This window comes from Podarcis cretensis (assembly GCF_951804945.1).
Source record: "Podarcis cretensis genome assembly, chromosome: Z".
Taxonomy (NCBI): Eukaryota; Metazoa; Chordata; class Lepidosauria; order Squamata; family Lacertidae; genus Podarcis; species Podarcis cretensis.
Genome location: NC_137184.1, coordinates 35,424,428 through 35,430,427, shown reverse-complemented (window position 1 = coordinate 35,430,427; position 6,000 = coordinate 35,424,428). Strand labels below are relative to the sequence as shown.

At 45.8% G+C, this 6,000-nt stretch overlaps 1 long non-coding RNA gene across 4 annotated transcripts in view; it reads right to left on the bottom strand.

The window, feature by feature from the left end:
• Window positions 1-740: 740 nt before the first annotated feature.
• The window catches only part of LOC307208105, an 83,127-nt gene continuing 77,867 nt past the window's right edge, over window positions 741-6,000 (bottom strand). For all 4 annotated transcript variants that reach the window (XR_013834976.1, XR_013834977.1, XR_013834978.1 and 1 more), the window contains 2 exons: window positions 2,178-3,191; window positions 741-1,793 (listed from right to left, as the gene is read on the bottom strand). This is a non-coding gene — a long non-coding RNA (uncharacterized lncRNA). The remainder of the gene's footprint in view (window positions 1,794-2,177; window positions 3,192-6,000) is intronic.

Genomic DNA, 6,000 nt, shown 5'->3' with positions numbered 1-6,000 from the left:
AGCTGTGAAAGTCCCTCTCCACAAAGTTGTATCTGCCCTAGAAAGAGGAGGGGTTCCATTAGGAAAGGAAAAGGAGTGCTTTTGGGTACGCGGGTGGCTCTATGGGTTAAACCACAGAGCCTAGGACTTGCTGATCAGAAGGTCGGCGGTTCGAATCCCTGCGACGGGGTGAGCTCCCGTTGCTCGGTCCCTGCTCCTGCCAACCTAGCAGTTTGAAAGCATGTCAAAGTGCAAGTAGATGAATAGGTACCACTCCGGTGGGAAGGTAAATGGCTTTTCCGTGTGCTGCTCTGGTTCACCAGAAGCAGCTTAGTCATGCTGGCCACATGACCCGGAAGCTGTACGCCGGCTCCCTCGGCCAATAAAGTGAGATGAGCGCTGCAATCCAGAGTCGGCCACGACTGGACCTAATGGTCAGGGGTCCCTTTACCTTTTATCTAGGGTTTTGAAAACTAAATATTGTTGAGCTGAGATGTTCAAATGTAGTCTGTGGTTATCCTCTACCTAGGAAACTGAACTAGGAAACTTTCTGCTCCAGTTTCCCCCATTCCAAATCTAAACGGCATCACTTGCTTTCTAGTCAGTTCTGGCCAATACGTATTGAATTCAAACAATTCATTGTGTAGGATTATATGCATTTGGGTTGGTGCAACAGAAAACTACCTGTTGTACTCTATGCAGTAATTTATAAAACATTTTTTTAAAAAACGACGACCAGGTAAAGGACAAAGACAAGCTCCTCTTGAAAGAAGCTGACTTTTTATATTTTTTCCTTAACCATCAGATCTTTACAGCCTTTTATATCAGAGCAAATACAACCTTAAAAGGAGAGATGGAAACCTTGCATTGTCTGTTGATGCACCATACAAGTGGTCCCAGACGTGCCACTACCAGTTCTGAGGAGTCCTGCAAGCAAGAAAAGAAAAGTCTCTTCTTTCAGCAATTCCTTCAGTATAACAGGTACTTAGGGGGTTATTTTATCCCTTCTTCTACTTTAAAGCCACAAAGGGATTGTTCTCTGGGACATTTGTCCTGCTTAGTTTGTGCCAGCAGCATTAAAATAGGTGGCTGTTGTACATTATTTTGCATTCGTTGGGGCACATGCTTTTCTTGACACAGCTGTGTCGTATTTAATACATTAACTGTTCTCTGACATCCCAATTAAGGCATTATATTAAACATCAATCCAGGACTTCAGAAGGGAAAGAAGAATTGCTGGCCACTGTTTGCACACAACTTCATCCAGTTAAAGCCTATTGCTTCTCCAGATTTAGTGATTGCCACACACTCAGAGCCTGAACCCTAAAAGCCTCACTTCTCTACTTGACTGTTGTGTTTTACATGTCCTGAAAATAGGAGTCTGTTTCTCCATACTGGGTTCAGTTGGCTCCCTCCTTCAGTTCACATTGGCTCACTCGGCCTTCCTCCAAAGGAGCCCAAGGTGGCAAATATGCCCATATTAAAACTATGTAATTAGAACTTAAAAAAAAAAAGTTTGAAAACTGCAAAAAGCAATCACCTGCTCTCAAAGCTAATGATTTCTGAGTGGTCAGCCATCAAATAGAAATTCTCCTAATAGTTAATAATGAGTGCAAATGATGCACTGGCCAAGGGATAATGTTCCACAAACAAGGAACCACCAGCAAGAAGCCTCTGTCGTGAGTTACCACAAGCCAGGCAACTCCCAGTGGTGTCACCACAAACATTGCCTCCCCTGCTGATCATAGAAGCCCAATATGGTTGATACTGGGGAACATGTGTTGTTGTTTTTTAGGTACTTGTATCCCAAGTACCTGGGGACACGGGTGGTGCTGTGGGTAAAATCTCAGTGCCTAGGTCTTGCCGATCACATGGTCAGCGGTTCGAATCCCCGCGGCGGGGTGAGCTCCCGTCATTCGGTCCCAGCTCCTGCCCACCTAGCAGTTCGAAAGCACCCCTAAGTGAAAGTAGATAAATAGGGACCGCTTTATAGCGGGAAGGTAAACGGCATTTCCGTGTGCTGTGCTAGTGCTGGCTTGCCAGAGCAGCTTCGTCACGCTGGCCACATGACCCGGAAGTGTCTTCGGACAGCGCTGGCCCCCGGCTTCTTAAGTGAGATGGGCGCGCAACCCTAGAGTCGGACACGACTGGCCCATACGGGCAGGGGTACCTTTACCTTTACCTTTTATCCCAAGTACCTAAGAAAGCATACTCCTCCTCCTGAGAATCAGCTAACTGGGAGCTTCTCCAGATCTACTTTCATAGCATTGTCCTATTCATTTTGGGTTTATAATTTGTATTTATTTTATTTTTTTACTGAGGGCAATGTGACATTGTCATTGTTGTGTTGTTCTTCTAGTTTATTTCCCATACAATCCTATTTTTCCTCCTACCACAAAAGAATCTGACATTTCTGAATTATCTGTATTCATGGTATGTAACTGTCCTGCTGTAGATGTTATTTGATTTTTCCACAATACTGTTGTTGTGGGAGGGCTGCATGCCTGAGTCCCTTCCAATTCCTGAACCCAACAAGGATCCAATTGCTGGACTAGCCAGGCCAGCTTCTTGATAATGGCATAAGTATGGGTCATTAAGGTAAAAAACCCGGAAGCTACTCTGCCAGAGGACCAATGGGTGGACCTCTCTCCCTCACCTGGCTGTTAGTTAGAAGAACAAAATCCAGAGTTGTGTGAGAGAGTTAGAAGCTAGAAGCAGGCTGCAGGCTGGGCACATGAGAGAGTCAGGCCTGATTTCGACTGGAATACAAGGCTGTGGCTATGGAAGAAGCAAAACCTTCTTAGGCCATTAATGTTATGAGTCTTCCACTGTAGGCTCAGGTTGCATATGTGTGTAAATAAACCATATAACAGAAAACAGTCTCCACTGTCGCTCATTCCAAGGAAACCGATTCCTAGGTAAGCACCCGGAACCCCTGAAATCTCACACTACTTGGGGTAGCATGCAACAATCCTCTACATTTAGTGATCTAGTGTTTGAGTCACTGTGGTGATAGGTGACATTTTCTGCAAGATCCAGTAGGTGCCTTTTTCCAGGGAGATACTGAGGTCCCTCTACAGCAGTTGTCACAACTGTGTCCCAATCATTGCCTACTCATCAATCAGCAACTCCAGGTAGAATCTGAGTAGAACAAATCCTCCACTGTTCAGTATGGTGAATGCTTCTTTCTTCCATCTGATCTTCGGGAGGACCTGGTGGGACAGATTTTCAGAATAAAACTCTGAGTAAAACTTAGTTGGATATGACCCCTTTTTTTTAATAAAGTGGTACCTCGGTTGTTGAATGTAATCCACTCCAGAAGACCATTTGATTTCTGAAACGTTCAACAGCCGAGGCACAATGGGCAGTCAGCAAATTCCATTGAGAAAATGGAGAAACACGCTTCAGAAGCCATTTAACTTCCGAGGCATGTTCGAAAACAGAAGCATTCACTTCCAGGTTTTTGGCATTCAAAAACTGAAACGTTCAGCTTCCGAGATGCTAAAAAACCAAGGTTCCACTGGCAGAGGAGGGGGGTGCGGCCCGCCCCAGGTGTCATCCGTGAGGGGGGGTGACATTGCTCCTCCACCCCTATGGGCAGATCACCCCACCCCTGGGTGCACAGCATGGGCATCGCTCTGGGTGCCAGAGCAGCTAGTTCTGCCTCTGCAAGGTTCCACTCTAAATGCAAATATCTGTCAATAACTCAGGTGCACACCAGTAAATATGAATTTTACTAGTGGAAGGAAAATACAATGGGAGAGGTGTGATGTAAGAAGCCTCATTCCAGACACATTCCATCACTATTATGAACAAGAAGGAGTGCAATCACACCCTCAAAAAACAATTAAAGATTTCTAGAGCAAGCATGGGAAACCTTGGACCCAGAGGCTGAATGTGATCTTCCAGGCCTCTACACCTGGCTATCAAACATTTGCTCAGGCCACACCCCTCAATGTCCCTGCTTCACATGTCATTGAACTCTGGTAATGCCTCTTGCTTGTCAGGATGGTGACAGACATTTCAAACCATTAGCTCAGGTTGCCTTTAACACATTGAAATTCTCACTAGCCGATAGAATTCCCTCCTGGCACTTTAATTTGCTAATCCATTCGGAGCTGCAGAGAGGCAGAAGTCACGAATCAGGTCTATTTTTGTGCAGTGTTCCTGCTGCCAGTACAGGGCAGAGAGCAGACTTTCCTGTAATTTCACACTGATTAATTCTGCATGGGATCCAAGAACCTTAATCAAGGGAATTGCCTTGGGTTCCCTGGGAGAATAATTTTCACCAAGACAAACATGGCTGTGTCCCCAACCCTAAAATATAGTGGAGTTCTCTTTGGAGGGTAGAATTTCAATAAACGTTATTTTGGAATATACAAGCTGCCTTTCCATATCCCAAAAAAATCACCTTTTTTAGCTTGTTTCTAGATGAGATGTTTATTGTTGTGGGAAGCTCAGTTAACACTGTTTCTGATTTGTTACCTGGGAGGTTACACAATGTTGCATCAAGCAATTGTTTTTCACCACTTTCTACTGCATTTTCCTGTAACTTTCCTTATTGCAAAAATTCTTATTTCTTTTCATGGGCATGTGGCATAGCTGTCAAGTGTCCCTTATTTGAAGGGACAGTCCCTTATTCCAGCGCCATGTCCCGCTGCTGTCCTTCATTGATGGATGTCCCTTAAATGTCTCTTAAATGATGTCCCTTAAATTTCAAAGGAAGCACTCTCCCTCCCTCCCTGCTGGCCAGGGAGGAGGGAGGCTCCAACTGTGTTGCTTGGCTGTGTTGCTCACCCAATAAGAAGTCTAAGAACGACTGGGGGTGGAGCTTGCATGCCTTGTGTGTGGCTAGTTAATGCAAGCTGAGGGGTTTTTTGAATGCTGGACGCCATTTTGTTGCACGTGCTGCTGCAAACTTTGCAGTGCAAAGCCAGGCCATCTTAAGTTGAGGCTGCATAGGCCTTGTAGTGCATGTGATTCAGATTCTATTGAACCTCTGGTTACAAAGTTAGTTGGACAGTGTTCTCGAAGCTACCAGCATGAGTTTGACCAGAGTGCAGGAGGACAGGAAGACTGGAGTGCCTGGAACAGGTGAGGCTGCAGGTCCCTTATTTTGGCTGCTGGTCCCTTATTTTCAAATCTGTAAGTTGACAGCTATGGCATGTGCAGCAGGCTCATTGTGCAACATATTTGAGCATATTATGCCACTACTGGCCTGACTCCACTGGCTGCCAATTAGTTGCCAGGCCCAATTCAAAGTGCTGGCTTTGATCTATTAAGCCTTATATGGCTCAGGACTGCAATACCTCAAGGGCTGCTTCTCCCCACATGATACAACCCAGACTGTGATCATCATCTGATTCCCTTCATTGTGTGCCCCCTCCATGAGAGGTCCAGAGGGTGGCAATACGAGAACAGTGGCTCCCCATTTGTGGACTGCTCTCCCTAGGGAGCCTCACCTGGCGACTTCGTTAAACATCTTTAGGCACCAGACAAAAACCTTCTTCTTCTCCCAGGCCTTTGGCTTATTAAACAATCTAAGGCCTTTTAAACTGTTGAGGGGTATTGTTTTGGTTTGTTCCCATGTTTATGCAGTGGTGTGCGGGGAACAGGAGAACAGTTAGGGGCAGAGGACCAGCTTGCAAGGGGGATTGTGTGGTGGGGATGATGACGTTGCATGCATGAGAATTGTACCTCCCTCCTTAAGCCAGGCAGAAACTTCACGGGCTTTAGGAAGGAGAACCCAGACCTCTGACAGGATTCTGCAGCCCCCCTGCCTCCTTCCCAAAACCAGAAGGAAGCTTCCTGGGCTTTGGGAAGGAGATGTCAGGCGAACATTTAGGGGCCTAGTGGACCCCAGTGTACTGACCACACGCCACTGATGTTATGTATGTTTGTGCTTTTAAAGTGTAAATTGTAAACTGCCCTGTATCCTTGGATGAAGAGCAGAATAGAAATTGTTGCCATTGTTGTTGCTGCTGCTGCTGTTGTCATGTGGAAGGAGGGAGTATTGGTTGG